The sequence below is a fragment of the Odocoileus virginianus genome, chromosome 19, assembly GCF_023699985.2.
Source record: "Odocoileus virginianus isolate 20LAN1187 ecotype Illinois chromosome 19, Ovbor_1.2, whole genome shotgun sequence".
Classification (NCBI taxonomy): Eukaryota; Metazoa; Chordata; class Mammalia; order Artiodactyla; family Cervidae; genus Odocoileus; species Odocoileus virginianus.
Genome location: NC_069692.1, coordinates 16,744,731 through 16,764,515, shown reverse-complemented (window position 1 = coordinate 16,764,515; position 19,785 = coordinate 16,744,731). Strand labels below are relative to the sequence as shown.

Sequence of the window (19,785 nt, the reverse complement as noted above, 5' to 3'; positions counted from 1 at the left end):
TGACCTTACTAGCATGGGAAATAAGTGCAATTGTCTGATGGTTAGCACTTTCTTTAGTACTACCCTTCTTGGGAATTGGGATGAGGATTGACCTTTGCCAGTCATGCAGTCACTGCTGGGTATTTCAGATGTGTTCATATATTGAAAGCAACATGTAGATGCCTTTATCCTTTAGGGTTTTGAATAGTTCTACTGGAGTCCCATCGCATCTACTAGCTTTATTAGCAGCAGTATTTGACTTCGTTCTCCTGAAGGTCTGGCTCCAGCTGACTGACCACACCATCATAGTCATCTGGTCATCTAGATCTTTTTTATATGGTTTTTCCATGCATCCTTTTCATCTCTTCTTGATCTCTTCAGCGTCTATTAGGTCTTTACCATTTATGTCCTTTATTGCCTCCATCTTTAGGCAGAATTCCCTTGATATCTCCAATTTCCCTGAAGACATCTCTAGTCTTTTCCCTTCTGTTGTTTTCTTCTAGTTTTATGCACTGTTTATTGAAGAAGGCCTTCTTGTCTCTGTGAGCTATTCTTTGGTAATCTGTGTTTAGTTGGATGTACCTTTTCCTTTCTCCCATCCTTTTCACATCTCTTCTTTCTTTAGCTACTTGTAAATCCTCCTCAGATAACCACTTTGCCTTACTGCTTTTCTTTTGCTTTGGAATGATTTTGTTAGCTGCCTCCTCTACTGTATTATGGATCTCTGTCCATTGTTCTTCAGGCACACTGCTTACATGTTCTAACTACTTGAATCTATTTGTTACCTCCACTGAATGTTCATGGGGAATTAGATTTAAGTTATACCTGACTGGCCTAGTGGCTTTCCCCACTTTCTTTAGTTTAAGCTTGAATTTTGCTATGAGAAGCTGATGCTCTGAGCCACAGTCAGCTCCAGGTCCTATTTTTGCTGACTGTATACATCTCCATATTTGGCTGCAAAGAATGCAATCAATTTGATTTTGGTGTTGGTCATTTGGTGATGTCCATGTGTAAAGTCATCTCTTGTGTTATTGCTATGATCAATGCATTGTCTTGGCAGAATTCAGTTAGCCTTTGCTCTGCTTCAATTTGTTTCCCAAGGCCAAGCTTGGCCTGTTATTCCAGGTATCTATAGGCTTCCTTCTTTTGCATTTCAGTCCCCAGTGATAAATAGAACATGCTTTTTTGTGTGTTCTAAGAGGTCTTCTAGATGTTCATAGAACTGATCAATTTCAGTTTCTTTGGCATCAGTGGTAGGGACATGGACTTGGATTACTGTGATGTTGAATGGCTTGCCTTAGAAATGAACTGAGATCATTCTGTCACTTTTATGGTTGCCTCAAGTAGTGCATTTCTAACCCTCATTGATGAGGGTTACTCCATTTCTTCTATGAGATTCTTGCCCACAGTAGTAGATATAGAGATCATCTGAATTAAATTTGCCCATCCCTGTCCATTTTGTTTCACTGATTCCTAATATGTTGATGTTTATTCTTACAGTCTCCTGCTTGATCACATCCAGTTTACCTTGATTCATGGAACTTACATTCCAGGTTCCTATGCAATATTGTTCTTTGCAGCACTGGGTTTAACTTTCATCACCAGACACATCCACAATTGAATGTCATTTCTGCTTTGGCACAGCTGCTTCATTCTTTTGGGGGCTACTAGTAGTTTTCTGCTCTTCCCCAGTAGCATGTTGGACACCTTCAGACCCAGGGAACTCATCTTTCAGTGTCGTGTCTTTTTGTCCTTTTATACAATTTATGGAGTTCTCACAGCAAGTATACTGGGGTGGTTTGCCATTCCCTCCTTCAGTGGATCATGTTTTGTCAGAACTCTCTGCTATGACCCATCCATATAAGGTGGCCCTACATGGCATGGCTCAGAGTTTCATCAATTTATGCAAGCCCTTCACCACAACAGGCCAGTGATCCATGAAGAAGTGATAAAAGACTGCTATCCAGAACATATGAACTATTAAAATCAAAAACAAAAAAATGAACAACCCAACTAAAAAATGGGCCAAACGCTTGAACACACACCTTACCAAGATGATGTATGTTGTGAAGCAATCATATGAAAACATATTCAACATCATATGTCATTACGTAATTTAAAGTTAAAATAAAATATCACTCCATCCCTGTAGGAATGGCAAAAATTCAAAACATTGACAACGGCAAATCCTGACAAGGTTATACAATAACAGAAATTCATTGTTGGGAATGTATAATGGTACAGCCATTTTGGAAGAGAGCTTGGCGGTTTCTGATAAAACTAAACACCATGGAATATTACTCAGCCATTAAAAAGAATTCATTTGAATCAGTTCTAATGAGATGGATGAAACTGGAGCCCATTATACAGAGCGAAGTAAGCCAGAAAGATAAAGACCAATACAGTATACTAACACATATATATGGACTTTAGAAAGATGGTAACGATAACCCTATATGCAAAACAGAAAAAGAGACTCAGATGTATAGAACAGACTTGTGGACTCTGGGAGAAGGCGAGGGTGGGATGTTTCAGGAGAACAGCATTGAAACATGTATATTATCTAGGGTGAAATGGATAACCAGCTCAGGTTGGGTACATGAGACAAGTGCTCGGGCCTGGTGCACTGGGAAGACCCAGAGGGATCGGGTGGAGAGGGAGGTGGGAGGGGGGACTGGGATGGGGAATACATGTAAATCCATGGCTAATTCATATCAATGTATAACAAAAACTACTGTAATGATGTAAAGTAATTAGCCTCCAACTAATAAAAATTAAAAAAAAAATTGAAAACAAAACAAAACAAAAAAAAAAAAACTAAACATAATTTTACAGTGTGATCCAATAATTTTTCTCCTTGAAATTTACCTAAAGAAGCTGAAATCTTATGTCAAACAAAAAGTTGCACACAGATAGCAGCTCCATTCATAATAGTCCAAACTTGGAGGTCACCAACATGTTGTTCGGTAGGTGAGGAAATAAACATTCAGTTGAAAATGGAAAAACACTTAGTGCTAAAAAGGAATGAGTTATTAAGCCATGAAAAGACATGGAAGGACCTTAAATGCATATTGCTAAGTCAAAGAAACAAAATCTAGCAAAGGCTGCACACTGATTCCAACTCTGCAAAACTATAGAAACAGTAAAAAGATCAGTGACTGGGGAAGGGGGAGAAAGGGATTAATGAGCTGAGCACAGAGTATTTTTAGGGCAGTGAAACTGTCCTGTGTAATTCTGCAGTGGTGATGTGTCATTCTTCTTTTGTCCAAAACCACAGAATCGGCAACACAGAGGGAACTGGAATGTAACCTATGGGCTTTGGTTGATAACGGTGTGTCAAAATCTGTTCATCAATTGTAACAGATGTACCACAGTGATATAGGATTTGATGGTGAATGAGTCAGTGTAGGATATGCGAGTGAAGTATATGAAGCCTCTATACTTTCCTCTCAATTCTTCTGTGACCCTAAAACTGCTCTAAAATAAAGCCTATAATTTTTTTAAACTAAACCTCTGCAGATGAAATTTTCAATATTTAAGCTGAAAATACCGTGGATGGAATTAAAGGAGTATTGTATATGGAAAAATAAGATGATTGAATTTGGATACTAACAGCAAAACTGTTCAATATGAAACACACCGACTAAAACTCAAACTGATCATCGCATCAGTGAACGGTGGGACAGGTTAGTCTGAAGAGGCTCAGCAGAGGTAGAGGAAGATTACTTGAACAAATAATGGCTCAACATTAAAAAATAAGAGAAAGACATCATGAAAGCAAATTACAATATAATTGCTCAAAGCCAGTGATTTTAACAAATGCACTAAATAATAAACAAGTCTTTTAAAAAGACATTAGTCAAAGTATGTTCTCTAATAATAATATTAAATTAAAAATAAAAAACTATTTGAAGAAATCTGCACATTTATGGAAACTAAATACAACACCTCTAAATAACCCACAGATCAAGTAATATAGAAAAAGGGAAATTAGAAAATACTGTGAACTGAGGGAGAATGAAATCATATGTTCAAAGGAAGAAAGTTCTCAAATCAGTTTTGTCAGCTTCAAAAATAAAACCCAAAATTAAACAAAGAAAAGGAGAGCCCATTGAATCCAACATAAGCAAAAGCATAAGGTCTGAAAACAAATAATGGATGCTAGCATAAATTTTGTGAGATCTGGACAAAAGCAAAGTCTGTACTTTAGTTACTGCTAATCATTTTTTTTCCACAGCATATTTCTTAATATTCTCAAAATTGGATTAGAAGTTTCAAGCCTCCTTCATGTTTTATTAAATTACTAAGAAAAGAAATTTTCTAGACTTGTAGCAATAATACTAGATGCCAAAATACATGGAACTACATCAAAATTTTGAGTTAATATAAATTAGAAATCTAGCATTCCATTCATACTAAGCCAAACAAGTGGAATCAAAATGTTACAAATTTTTTATCTAGGCAAAAATTCTTGTTTTATAATATATATATATATATATAATACATACTATTTACATATATATATTATGCAAAAGCTTGAGAATATGTGAGCTATTTTCAAGTATCTTTTGGTTTGATCTCTAACATAATTCAATACCTTTAGATCATGAAATTCATGCACCTGGTCTTATGTCTCTGGATATGTTCCAGTGTCTCCTAGTTTATAGTCTATGGGAACTTAAATAGAATTTGTATCCTACTGTTGTATGAAAATTGTATAAATCTTAATTATGTTGAATTGGTTCATAATGCTTTTCAGGTCTACTGTATTCTTCTACTTCTCTGTACATTCATTCTATTAATTTCTGAGAGTTTGGTATTGAAACACCAACTAAAATTCTTTAAAAAAACAATTGTAATATATAGTGGAACTATATGTAACTTTGTTCTGTATTTTCCAAGTCTCCTGTAAATGTGTTATCATTTTTTTCATAATTTCAGAAATAAAGAAGAAAGATACAGAAGTAAGCAAGAGCATAGAAATGATAAATATCCATGAGGAAATCAATAAAATAGGAAGTAAAAAAATAGAGAAAAACCAATGACACCAAAACTCTCTTTTTTGAGAAGGTCAGTAAAATTGATTAATGTATAGTTAGATTGATTATGAAAAAAGAAAGAAGACACAAATTTTCAATATCAGGAACCAAAAGTCTGGCATCCATTGACATTCTACATATATGAAAAATATAATAATGGAATAAAGCAAATTTAGCCAATAAATTCAACAATTTAGGTTAAATGGACAAATTTCTTGAATGAGATGAACTGAAACTCACTAAAGAATAATCAAGACAACTTCAATATGGTCTTTATTGATCTTTTCTTCAAATTGAATTTATAGTTAAAATGTTATCTGTAACAAAACCTGTAGGCCATATGACTTCACTGGTGAATTCAAATAAATATTTGAGGGAGAAATAATACCAACTTCGTATATAAGTTCTTCCAGATAATTGAAAAGGCAGGACTACTTCTTCATAGCTTATTCTATGGAGTCAGCATTATCTTGATACCAAAGTCAAATAAAGATGTTAAAGAAAAGTGAACTGTATAGATCAGCACCTCTCATGTATAAGTGTAAAATTTTTCAACAAAGTTTTAGCAAATAAAATACAACATATACAAATGGGTAGCTCAGTGGTAAAGAATCTGCCTGCCAAGCAGGATATGTGGCTTGGGAAGATCCCCTGGAGAAGGAAATGACAACCCACTCCACTATTCTTGCCTGAAAAATCCCATGGACAGAGGAGCCTAGTGGGCTATTGTCCATACGGTTGCATAGAGTCAGACATAACTGACCAACTAAACAGCAACAACATTATTACTCAATGGATTTTACTGTAGGATAAACATTTGAAGTTCAATCAACATAATTCACCATATTAACAAACTAAAAACAAGTAAATGCTATATGATCATCTTCGTGGATACAGTACATATCATCTGACACAATTCAGTGTTCATTCCTGATTAAAAAAGAAAAATCCTCTGTGCAAACTATTGACAAAAGTAACTCATTCAACTTGGTAAAGAGCATCCATACCTAGAACTCACATCCTGCTTAATGATGACAGATTGAATGCTTTCTTCCTAAAAGCGTGAATAAGGCAAGGGTATCCACTGTCAGCACAAAGCCACGTGTTGACAGCCATGCAATAAAGCAAGTCAAATGAATTTTTAAAAAAGATTTCTAGGTTGGAAGAGACTGAGTACAACCTCCTTTATTCTCAAATGACTAAACCTTTTTATAGAAAATCTGAAAAAAAAGTTACTAGGACTCACAAGTGTGTCTAGCAATGTTGTAGGATAGAAGATTAATATACCTTCAACATATGAAGATCAATGTAATATAGCACATCAGTAGAATAAAGGATAACTCATGGGGTTATCTCAGTAGATGCAGAAAAAGCATCTGGCAAAACCAACACATTTTCAGAATAATTCACTAAGGATAAGGCTACTTCTCGATCTGAAAGAGAACATCTACAAAATAACCAGAATTGACAATATATATCGAATGATGAAATAAAAAATAAAAACCTTTATTGCAAAAGCAAATCAAAGATGACCTCTCTAACTACTTCTAGAGATCCTAGCCAAGGCAGTTAGTTTATCAGAAGAAATAAAAGATATCCAGATAGGAATGGAAGAAGTAAAACAGTCTCTTGTTTGCAGGTGACTCAATCTTGTTCACATAGAATCCTGAGGAACGTGCAACAGATACACATGCACATGTAAATCATTAGAGCTTATAAACAAATCTAGTAAAGTTCTTTATAAACAAATTCAGGAAGTATTTCAGGGTACCAAATTAATATACAAAATAAACTGTATCTCTGTACACTGGCAATAAATAATCTAAAGGTGAAATTAAAAAATCATAATTACAGCAGCATCAGGAAGAATAAAATATTTAGGAATATATTTAACAAGAAAGATTCAAGACTTGTACAGTAAGTACTGCAAAAAATCAATAAAAGTAATTAAAGAAAACCTAAATAAATAGAAATACCATGTTCACAGATGGGAATATTTATATTGTGGAGATAAAACAATATTTCCCAAATAGTCTACAGATTTTTTCCATTATTCCATTTCCATAATTTTCCATTATTCTCCATGGAAATGTGAGGGACCCAGAATAGCCAAAACAGTCTTGAAAATAATGAAGCAAAATTGTGAGACATATGGAAAGCCCATGAGTAAGTTATTATATTTATCATGAATTGCTTTTTGACAAAAGTACCAAGGCCATTTCAATGAGAAAGAATATTCTTTTCAAGGTATATTGCTGGGGCCAATAAGTACCCATATTCTTTCTGGAGTATCAGTCAGGAATGCCATCCCTTTTTTTCCCTTCTTCTCCTTTTCCCCTTCCTCTTCCACTTCTATATCCACTTCCATTTCCTTGCTCCCCTTCTCCTCCTCCTCTTCTTTTAACTCAAACTTAGCTAACTATGGGTTTAATCTTTTTCATTATTGACTGGTTAATAATGTTATAAATCAGATGCTATTTTACCATGTGTATATTTAAGGAAAAAGTGAATCAGTTTAAAATGTTGTGAGTTGGTCAAAATTTATATATTCTTGCAAAGTCACTCTCTCCTTGGAAAATTAGACCTCCTTCACAAAATGTAGATGAATCACTATCTAATAAATACTTAAGGGATAGCTACTGTACACTGTCTTCATTAAATTGCTATTTGTGATGGACTCTTGAGATCTATTATTATAAGAATGTCTATTAATTTAGAAACATTAAAAGCGTTAATGTCAGCAAAAGTAGCTAAAACATTTTTGCTTCGTACTGCATACTGCAATAAGCAATTAAATAATATGGCTTTAAAAATAGTTGCCATAAATATAATTGAAAATATTCCTTTAATATGTGCAAGGCATTTTGCTGGAAATTACTAGCAAATACTGATCATTAAGATAATACCTTCTAGAAATGTGGTCCAAGGGTTTCATTATGCTAACTCATTTCATCTTTACAACCATTGTTGTTTTTGTTGTTGTTCAGTCGCCCAGTTGTGTCTAACTCTTTGCAACCCCATAACTGCAGCATTCCAGGCCTCCCTGTCCCTCACCATCCCCTAAGTTTGCCCAAGTTCATGTTGATTGCATCAATGATGCCATCCAGCCATCTCATCCTATAATGTCCTCTTCTGGCCTCAATCTTTTCCAGCATCAGGAACTTTTCCAAAGAGTCATCTCTTCACATCAGATGACCAAAATACTGGAGCTTCAGCATCAGTACTTCCAGTGAATATTCAGGGTTGATATCCCTTCAGATTGACTGGTTTGATCTCCTTGCTGTCCAGGGGACTTTCAGGAGTCTTCTCCAGCCCCACAGTTTGAAGGTATCAATTCTTTGGTGTACTGCCTTCTTTGCAGTCCAGCTCTCACAACCATATGAGGCCACAGGTAATACCACAGCCTTGACTATCCAGACCTTTGTCGGCAGAGTAATGTCTCTGCTTTAAACACACTGCCTAGGTTTTTCATCACTTTCCTGCCAAGAAGCAAACATCTGATTTCGTGACTGCAGTCACCATACTTAGTGATGTTAGAGCCCAAGAAGAGAAAATCTGTCACTACTTCCACCTTTTCCTCTTCTACTTGCCATGCAGTAATGGGGTAGGATGCCATGATCTTAGTGTTTTGTTTTTTTCTAATATTTAGTTTTAAACCAGCTCTTTCATTCTCCTCTTTCACCCTCATCAAGAGGTTCTTTAGTTCCTCTTCATTTTCTTCCATTAGAGTGTTAGGACCCATGTATCTGATTGTTGGTATTTCTCCTGCCTAACTTGATTTTGGCTTGTAACTCATCCAGCCCTGAAGTTTCTCATGAAATGTCTCAGTGTATATGCTCAGTGTATAGATTAAACATCAGGGTGACAACAGACAGCCCTGTCATACTCCTTACTTGATCTTGAAGAAATCAGTTGTTCCATACAGGTTTCTCAGAAGACAGGTATGGTGGTCTGGTATTCCCATCTCTCTAAGAGCTTTCCACAGTTTGTCATGATCTACAGTCAAAGGCTTTAGCATAGTCAATGAAACAGATATAAATGGTTTCTGAAATTCCCTTGCTTTTTTTTATAATCCAGTGAATACCATTAGCAACCATTATTTCCAGTACTTATGGGGAACTTAAAGAAGAGAAAGATTATGTGTCTGTCTCAAGTTCATACAACAGATACACTAAGATTATATAAAGAAATAGAAGCAGCCTTATTTTCAGATTAATTCTCCTCTTCACTGTTACTCAGATTTGACTGAAATGGCATAAATAATAATTGTCTCAAAACTAAAATATCTGAAATAAAGAAAACCTGTTTGTTCCACAGTCAAGTTAGTGATAGATAACAGTGGGCTGCAAACAGCCAAATTGACTCAGGCTATTTTTTTTCTTTGAAATTACTGTAGAGTTAAAGTTACAAACATAATACAAAGAATCTCATATGTCCTTCACCCAACTTCCCCCCAATTGTGACACTTCATACAGATGTAGTATAACATCAAAATCAAGAAATTACCTTTGAACATAACTATTAACTAGACTTCAGACCTATTCAGTTTACAACATTAAAAAGCTGCATTCATGCATTGGTGTGTATATATATATATATATACACACATATATGTATGTATGTGTGTAGATCTATGCAATTTTTTCTCTGTATATAGCTTTATTCCATGTATTGATTCATGTGCCATGTGTTGGTTCATGATTCATATCAGTGATCTGATAGGGCTAGAGCAAGCAGTTTTTTTTTTTTTTAAATCTTAATCTGGTGTATACAAGTTACCCTATTAATTCTGTCACTTCCAAATGAGGAAATGTTTTGCAGGAATTTCACTGCTTAGTCCTGCTCTTAGACTCATCTTTCCCGGTTTACTAACTTACAACACAAGTGAATGTTGGGTTTCCAAGTTCTATTTAGCAATAGGAGCCAGGGACAGAGATTCCTCAAGAGTGGGAAGGACAACTTTGTCCAACTCAGTCATAGAGCATGTGTTCACCACTTCCCATGGATACATCAATAAAATGGCTCCTAATTCTCTTGAGTTTGAGCACAGTCAGATGCCCTACATAGCCAACTGCATATGGAACATTTCTATTTGGATGTCCTAAGCCACTTTAGCTCACCACTTATAAAACAATATTTCTCAGCTTTACTCTTATGCTTCCTTTTTTTAAAAAAAAAATATTCTTTAATATAGTGAAATATACTCTCACAGTTAACCAGAAATCTTGACAAAACAGATTTCTTTTACTTCAATTTCTGCTTCTTCCAAATCTTTTCATTGCCAAATTATGGTAACTCTTTGTCCTCTTTTTCTCATAAGTCTTCTCCCGTGCCTACATTCTCTCAGCTACTGCCATATTTCAAGCCCTTCAACATTTTTTAAATCTGAATGATATCTTTTGCCTTTTATAATGATTGGCCTTTCTGTTTCCATAAAGATTTAATGGTTCTTGTGTATTTTACTCTGCTTTCAAACTGAATTTGAGAAATACGTAGCATTGGACACATTCGTCTATTGTCAGTCATTAGGTTCACTATAAATATAAGATACAGTTCAAATTCCTTAGAATCATATTTATGGCTCTTTGTAATTCTACTATGCCTATCTCTTCAGTTTCATTTACAATCTATTTCATTCGTAAAGCTGAGGCCCCTAAGAAAGTAAACCCAGTTCAGTTCAGTCACTCAGTTGTGTCCAACTCTTTGTGACCCCATGGACTGCAGCATGCCAGGCTTCACTGTCCATCACCAACTCCCAGAGCTTGCTCAAACTCATGTTCATTGAGTCAGTGATACAATCCAACCATCTCATCTTCTGTCGTGCCCTTCTCCTCTTGCCTTCAATCTTTCCTAACATCAGGGTCTTTTCCAGTGAGTCAATTCTTTGCAACAGGTGGCCAAAGTATTAGAGTCTCAGCTTCAGCATCAGTCCTCCCAATGAATATTCAGGACTGATTTCCTGTTGGATTGACTGGTTTGATCTCCTTGCAGTCCAGGGAACTCTCAAGAGTCTTCTCCAACAACACATTTCAAAAGCGTCAATTATTCTGTGCTCAGCTTTCTTTATAGTCCAAATCTCACTTCCATACATGACTACTGGGAAATCCATAATTTTGACTAGATGGACCTTTGTCAGAAAAGTAATGTCTCTGCTTTTTAATATGTTGTCTAGGTTGGTCATAGCTTTTCTTCCAAGAATTTCATGGCTGCAGTCACCATCTACAGTGATTTTGGAGCCTAAGAAGAGTCTCTCACAGTTACCATTGTTTCCCCATCTATTTGCCGTGAAATGATGGGACTGAATGTCGTGGTCTTCATTTTTTGAATGTTGAGTTTTAAGCTAACTTTTTAGCTCTCCTCTTTCACTTTCATTCTGCCATAAGGGTGGTGTCATCTGTGTATCTGAGGTTATTGATATTTCTCCCAGCAAGCTTGATTCCAGATTATGCTTCATCCAGCCTGGCATTTTGCATGTCGTACTCTGCATATAAGTTAAATAAGTAGGGTGACAATATACAGCCTTGACATACTCCTTTCCCAGTTTAGAACCAGTCCATTGTTCCATGTCTGGTTCTAACTGTTGGTTCTTGACCTGCATACAGATTTCTCAGAAAGCATGTAAGGTGTTCTGATAGCCCCATCTCTTGAAGAATTTTTCGGTTTGTTGTGATCACACAGTCAAAGGCTTTGGTATAGTCAATAAAGCGGAAATAGATGTTTTTCTGGAACTCTCTTGCTTTTTCTATGATCCAACGGATGTTGAAAATTTGATCTCTAGTTCCTCTGCCTTTGCTGAATCCATCTTTAACATCTGGAAATTCATGGTTCATGTACTGTTGAAGCCTGGCTTGGAGAATTTTGAGCACTTCCCTGGTGCCTCAGACGGTAAAGCGTCTGCCTACAATGTGGGAGACCTGGGTTCAATCCCTGGTCCTGGAAGATCTTCTGGAGAGGGAAATGGCAACCCACTCCAGTATTCTTGCCTGGAAAATCCCATGGATGGAGGAACATGGTAGGCTACAGTCCACGGGGTCGCAAAGAGTCAAACATGACTGAACGACTTCACTTTCTTTTCTTTTGCTAGTGTGTGAGATGAGTGCAATTGTGTGGTAGCTTGAACATCCTTTCACATTGCTTTTCTTTGGGATTGGAATGAAGACTGACCTTTTCCAGTCCTGTGGCCACTGCTGCCTTTTCCAAGTTTGCTGGCATATTGAGTGCAGCACTTTAGCAGCAGCATCTTTTAGGATTTGAAATATCTCAACTGGAATTCCATCACCTCTGCTAGCTTTGCTCATAGTGATGCTTCCTAAGGCCCACTTAACTTCACATTCCAGGATATATGGCTCTAGGTGAGCGATCACATCCTCATGGTTATCTGGGTCATGAAGGTATTTTTTGTGTAGTTCTTCTGTGTATTCTTACCACCTCTTCTTAATATCTTCTGCTTCTGTTAGGTCCATACCATTCTGTCCTTTATTGTGCCCATCTTTGCATGAAATGTTCCCTTGGTATCTCTAATTTTCTTGAAGGGATCTCGAGTCTTTCCCATTCTGTTGTTTTCCTCTATTTCTTTGCAGTGATCGCCAAGGAAGGCTTTCTTATCTCTCCTTGCCATTCTTTGAAACTCTGCATTCAAATGGGTATATCTCTCCTTTTCTCCTTTGCCTTTCTCTTCTCTTCTTGGCTATTTTTAAGGCATCCTCAGACAGCCATTTTGCCTTTTTGCATTTCTTTTTCTTGAGGATGGTCTTGATCACTGGTCTTGTAGGTCTTCATAGAACCATTCAGTTTCAGCTTCTTCAGCATTACTGGTTGGGGCATAGACTTGAATTACCGTGATCCACAATCATAGAACACTGAGCAAACTGACCACATGGACCACAGCCTTGTCTAATTCAATGAAACTATGAGCCTTGCTATGTAGGGCCACCCAAGATGGATGGGTCATGATGGAGAGTTCTGACAAAATGTGGTCAACTGGAGAATGGAATAGCAAACCACTTCAGTATTCTTGCTTTGAGAACCTCATGAACAGTATAAAAAGCCAAAAAGATATGACACTGAAAGATGAATCCCCAGGTTGGTTGATGCCCAATATGCTACTGGAGAGCAGTAGAGAAATAACTCAAGAAAGAATGAAGAGATGGAACTAAAGCGAGAACAGTGCCCAGTTGTGGGTGTGACTGGTCCAATGCTATATAGAACAGTATTGCATAGGAACTTGGAATGTTAGGTCCATGAATCAAGGTAAATTGGAAGTGGTCAGATAGGAGATGGCAAGAGTGAACATTGACATTTTAGAAATCAGTGAACTAAAATGAACTGAAACGGGTGACTTTAACACAGATGACCATTGTGTCTACTACTGTAAGAATCCCTTAGAAGAAATGGAGTAACCCTAGTAGTCAACAAAAGTGTCCAAAATGCAGTACTTCAGTGCAATATAAAAAAATAACAGCATGATCCCTGTTTGTTTCCAAGTCAAACCCAGATGTACATCAAATGTGGAACATTCTTTTGTCCTCCAAAACTTTTGCAAATATACACTCAATTATTCCCTTTACTTAAACACCTTAAATAATGGATCCCTACTTATCTTTCATAACTCATAAAGCCTCTTTCTCCTTTTGAGAAACATTTCATTGTTCCCATTCAACACAGCTGTTCATCATGTTTCTAATGCACCTTAACGTTACCAGACCATGGATACATCATCCTTGCCATTGTACCCCCTGAACTGGAAGACCCTGAGTCTGAGAACTCTCTCTTATTTCTATATTTCAGTTTACTCTAAATATATTATAATATTCATGAATATTTGTTGAATGAACAAACATAACTAGCAATTAAAATAAGAGAATGCAACTCCTGCCAGTCTCTACAGTGACTACATGAATAATTTGAGCACTTAGCATGGATATTTTCCTGCCTCTGTCATCTTCCATATCTGAATATGAATATGAATGCTTTGGAGACCAGAGAAGGAGACATTTCTAAGGTCATGATCTCTAGGGTTCCATAGTCTTGAATATTATCAGTTGGATAATACTCAAGACTAGGGAAAGAGATCGATGTATTTAATTCTTAAATTTTTCACTTGTAGTGTCTGTTCATCCTTACTGAAACATATACTAAGAATTAAGTGTACTTGTTTAGGTATTTGATTTTGGTTTTTGAAAATATGTTCGTAGAGAAAGTAGAAATTATATTGGAGAAATGCAAACCAATTACTCTTTGAAAACTAGGCCAAATAGAATTTTTGCAAATTTGTCTTAGTTTGACAATTTAAATAGTAGAATGTAAGAAATAATTACAAAACCCAAAAAAAAGTTACAACATGCAAAGTCCTTACCAAAGAAATTAGAAAAGTGAAATAACTAATACTAATATTTACCTCCAACTTTCTCCTCCACTATGACAGAAAATCCATTTTAGTGTGATTATAGTGAAAGATTTATTCAGTCTAACAAAATAAGCTTTTCAATCCCCAAGAAAAAAAATCTAATGAGACTATATATAAGAGTTTTCAAGTGATGAAAGTTTATTTAATGAAATACCATTTTATCATTTCCTAAGGCATGAGTAAAATACAACTAACCTTTGAAAATGAGTCCAAAAATGCTAGCCATTAAAAATTCTTCAAAAATACAAAAAATAAAAAATAAAAATTCTTCAAAAATACAGGTGGATAGAGGACTTCCTTGGTGGTCCAGTAGTTAAGACTCCATGCTCCACTGCAGGAGGCCTGGGTTCCATCCTTGGTCAGGGAAATAAGATCCCACATGCTGCTCAGCATGACCAAAGGAAAAAATAAAACGAAATAAAGTGGATGATAGCTAGCTAGATAGATAGATGCATGGATACATTGACATAGACTACATACAAAAATTGGTTCTAACATGTAATCTGTATTGTTTTTCTGTTTAATTTCCATAACTTTTGATTTTTTACAACCATTTGAGAAAGCATATTGAGAAAAACATAAAAACAAACCTGAACTGAAGTATGGGGGAGAAAAGTGATTTGTGGTTAGACACAGGCACCAAGCCTATCTAACCCATTTCTACTCTTTGACAACTGTGTAACAATGGGAAAACCACTTACAGACACTCTTCTTGGATTATGTTTAATTATGAGAAAAAAAATAAAAGAAAATATTTAGCACAAATAATGTCCAAAAAGAAGTTGCAAAATCAATATACGTCCTCTCTCCTCTTCCTTTCTAATTCTTCTATTTTCTTTTTCAATCAATAATGTGAATGGGTTGGTGTTTCCTTTATCCTGCTCCACCTGACAAAATAATGTAAAACCTGGTAAGAAAATGGAAGAGATAAGAAAAGAGCTGAAATCATCCACTTTTGATATTTGATTACTAATAACTTTCAAGCTTCACTTTTCCCTCCCTCTATGCACATCTGGACAAAGTGAAAAGAAAGCTTAATTGTTTCCTCATTTGGCATCATAAAGATGTTTATACCACATAAGCTCAGTCCATGCTTGTGAGAAACCCTTATTCCAGTCCCACTCTTTAGCCACCATTAAACTCTAAGCCAGTTACTCCTCTTTACTCTTGCTCTCTCAAGCCATTTTTTTGTAGCAACCTGGGAACATACTCTACTCTGCCCAGAAACCCCCAGTATATGAGTAATAAACCTTTTCATACTCTTTTGATGTGGATGTGGCTTTGTCAATCCCTATATCTCAACAAGATCCTTCTTTTTTTTTTTTAAAGTTATTTGTTTTAATTGGAGGATAGCTACTTTACAATATTGTGATTTTTTTTGCCATACATCAACATTAATCAGCCATAGGTATAAATGTGTCCCCTCCTATCCCACCTCCCTCCCTACCCTATCCCTCTGGTTGTCCCAGAGTGCCAGTTTTGGGTATTCTGCTTCATGCATCAAACTTGCACTAGTCACCTATTTTCCATATGGTATATACATATTTCAATGATATTCTCTCAAATCATCCCACCCCCTTCTTCTCCCACTGAGTCCGAAAGTCTGTTTTTTATGTCTGTCTCCTTTGCTGCCCGGCATGTAGGATTCTTGGTACCATCTTTCTAAATTCTGTATATATGCATTAATACACAGTATTGTCATTTTCTTTCTGACTTACTTAACTCTGTATAGTAGGCTGTAGGTCAACCACCTCATAAGAACTCACTCAAATGGGTTCCTTTATAGCTGAGTAATATTCCAGTGTATATGTACCACAGCTTCCTTAGCCATTCAATTGCCGATGAACATCTAGGTTGCTTCTATGCCCTGGCTAATGTAAACAGTGCTGCGATGAACATTGTGGTACATGTGTCTCTTTCAGTTCTGGTTTCCTCAGGGTGTATGCCCAGCAGTGGGGTTGCTGGGTCATATGGCAGTTCTATTGCCAGTTTTTTAAGGAATCTCCACGCTATTCTCCACAGTAGTTTTACCAGTTTGCACTCCCACAGCAGTGTAAGAGGGTCCCCTTTCCTCCACACCTTCTCCAGTATTTAATGTTTGTAGACTATTTGATGATGGCCATTCTGACCAGTGTGAGATGATACCTCATTGTGTAAATCAGACTTTGAATGGAGCAAACCATCCCATACCTACAGGTCGGCCACAACAACGTACACTGTGAGCAGAGTGTGTGTGTGTGTGTGTGTGTGTGTGTGTGTGTGTGTGATGACCCTCACCATCAGGGGTCTTTCTTCACTTGCTTTGACTTGCTCTCTGGCTCTGCTGCCTGCTAGCCAGCATGTGCTTTGAGGTGTTGCCTGCTGAAAATCTTGTGCTTTTGCTAGGCTACTTTGTGCTGTGTTTGCTGACTTGCTAAGTTGTATGGAACGTCTGATACAGATTTAATTAACCCAAGACAAAATTTTCAAATGTTTATGAACAAGAATATGAGATTAGTGTCTACTTCAAAGAGGCATTGGGTTAAATGTTTCACTCTAGACTCATTTATATTTCATGTGTATGTACACATGTTCATATATATATATATGTATATATGTTGCTCATGTTTAATCATGAGTGAAATAAAGACTTTTCTATATATTTCTCAAATATTATCTCCTTAGGAAGGCCAGACATTCTTGATAGTGACCAAGGCACTAATTTTACTTGTTAACGTGAACATTGTTTGATTCCTAAAGAAATAATTTACTGACTTCAGGACACAGTAGTCTTAGAGGCCATATTGCTTTTGTAAACAAATTCAAATTTAATTCAATTAAGCATGATATAGTTCACTTATCAGTAAATCTTTGGGAGTTAATTGTAATAATTTTATTCCATTTTTGATGTTAAACTCTTGACAGGTTTCAAGCCTATCACCCCTCCTTCCCTGCTGTACTATATCTGGGAAAGCTGATAAGAAAGCCTGAGTATGCTCTCTTTTGGCATCAGTGGGAAGTCCAAACCATACAATATGAATTTGCACGTGTGAGAATGTTTATCCCAGACCACTTCCTCCTCACCGCAAAACCTCAAGACAGTCATCCTTCCTTGATTTTTTCTCAAGCCACTTTGGAAGTCAGCCAGGCTCTCCCAAGAAAACTTCATAATGTGAGTAACAAACCTTTTCATACTCTCTGGGTGTGTGTAACTTGCAAACAAAATTATGAGTGAGAAGTCCATCTCACTACTTTGGGCTAATCACAAGAGGATAAATAATATCATTTCCATAAAGTGTACTTTGTTGGAAAGGGAATATTTGATTACTTTCTACAATGTTGTACTTTTACTCCTCTTTTCCTTTCGATTCTTCTGTATTAGGAAGAAATGTTAAGCTGATTCTTTCTTGATTGCTCTTTTCTGCTTTTTTTTCCCCATCCTAACTCAAACCCCATTAATGGAAGACATAGAATAGCATTTTTTTAAATTGAGATATAGATGATTTACAATGCTGTGTTAGTTTCTGCTGAAAAGCAAGTGATTATATATACACAGTTTTTTTTTAATATATTCTTCTCCATTATAGTTATCTCAGGATGTTGAGTATAGCTCCCTGTGCTAGACAGTAGGACCTTGTTTATCTATTCTATATGTAATAGCTTTCATCTACTAACCCCAAACTCCCAGTCCATCCTCCCTCACCATCTCTTGGCAACCACAGGTTGTTCTCTATAAGTCTGTTTCTGTTTCATACATAGTGTCATTTGTGTTATATTTTAGATTCCCCATATAAGTGATATCATATGATATTTGTCTTTCTCTGCCTGACTTCACTTAGTATGATACTCTCTAGTTCCATCCATGTTGCTGCAAATCACATTATTTTCTTCTTTTTAAAGGCTGAGTAATATTCCATTGTATATGCGTAACATATCTTCTTTATTTTTCCATTTATCTATGGCCATTTAGGTTGTTTCTGTGCCTTGACTGTTGTGATTAGTGCTGTTATGAACATGGGGGCGCATGTATCTTTTTGAATTATAGTTTTGTCTGGATATATGCCCAGGAGAGGGATTTGAGGTGATATGATATCTCTATTTTAAGTGTTTTGAAGAACCTCCATGCTGGTTTTCTGTACCAACTTACATTCCCACTGATAATATAGGAGGATTTCCTTTTCTCCACACCTTTCTCTAGCATTTGTTATTTGTAGACTTTTTAATGATGGACATTCTGACTAGTGTGAGGTGATACCTCACTGTAGTTTTTGTTTGCATCTCCTTAATAATTAGCACTGTTGAGCATCTTTTCATAACATAGTGGCTTTGAAAGTGTGGTCCAACAGCATCAGTACCAGGTGGAAACTTAGAACTGCAATTTTCTTGAGTTCCGTACCAGACCTATTAGAGCATAGACGTGGGGGCAAGGACCCTCATCTTTCTGTGTGTAAACAACTCTCCAAGTGGTCCTCCTGATCTTAAAATTTGAGAACTAGTGGTCTCAGAGTATAAGAGAGGGTCTGGTGAAAAGATGAGAGGTCAGTGTCCCAGACTGGCTGTATTGCAGGGTTTTCATGAGGCTTGTCAGCTCTTAGTTCCCTGACCAGGGATTGTACCCACACCCTTGGCAGTGAAAGCACATAGTCCTAACTACTGCATTACCGGGGAATTCCCCTAGAATTTGCTTTCCATATTTATATTTGACATGTCAAAGGTAGAATTTGAAGGATAGCTTTATTTATCTTTAGATCTTCAATTCAGTTCAGTCCCTCAGTTGTGTCCGACTCTTTGCAACCCCATGAACTGCAGCACGCCAGGCCTCCCTGTCCATTACAAACTCCCGGAGTTTACTCAAACTCATGTCCATCGAGTCGGTGATGCCATCCAGCCATCTCATCCTCTGTTGTCCTCTTCTCCTCCTGCCTCCAATCCATCCCAGCATCAGGGTCTTTTCCAATGAGTCAACTCTGCACATGAGGTGGCCAAAGTTTTGGAGTTTCAGCCTCAGCATCAGTCCTTCCAATGAACACCCAGGACTGACCTCCTTTAGGATGGACTGGTTGGATCTCCAACCAGAGTCCAAGGGACTCTCAAGAGTCTTCTCCAACACCGCAATTCAAAAGCATAAATTCTTTTTTTTTTTTTTTTGCTATTTTATTTTTTAATGCTTATTCTTTCCCTATCTAAACAATAAAAGCATAAATTCTTCAGCATTCAGCTTTATTCACAGTCCAACTCGCACATCCATACATGACCACTGGAAAAACCACAGCCTTGACTAGACCGACCTTTAGTTCTTAGGTTATAATAAAGAGCAGTTTTGATTAAAATGATATATTATTGACCCCCATTTTTTTTGAGTGTCAAAGCTAATAATGCAGG

The 19,785-nt window shown here is 36.6% G+C and overlaps 1 long non-coding RNA gene across 1 annotated transcript in view; it reads left to right on the top strand.

Annotated features, from left to right (window-relative positions):
• The window catches only part of LOC139039615 (uncharacterized), a 416,973-nt gene that overhangs the window by 269,393 nt on the left and 127,795 nt on the right, over nucleotides 1-19,785 (top strand). The window contains exon 3 of the long non-coding RNA XR_011492949.1: nucleotides 17,329-17,575. This is a non-coding gene — a long non-coding RNA (uncharacterized lncRNA). The remainder of the gene's footprint in view (nucleotides 1-17,328; nucleotides 17,576-19,785) is intronic.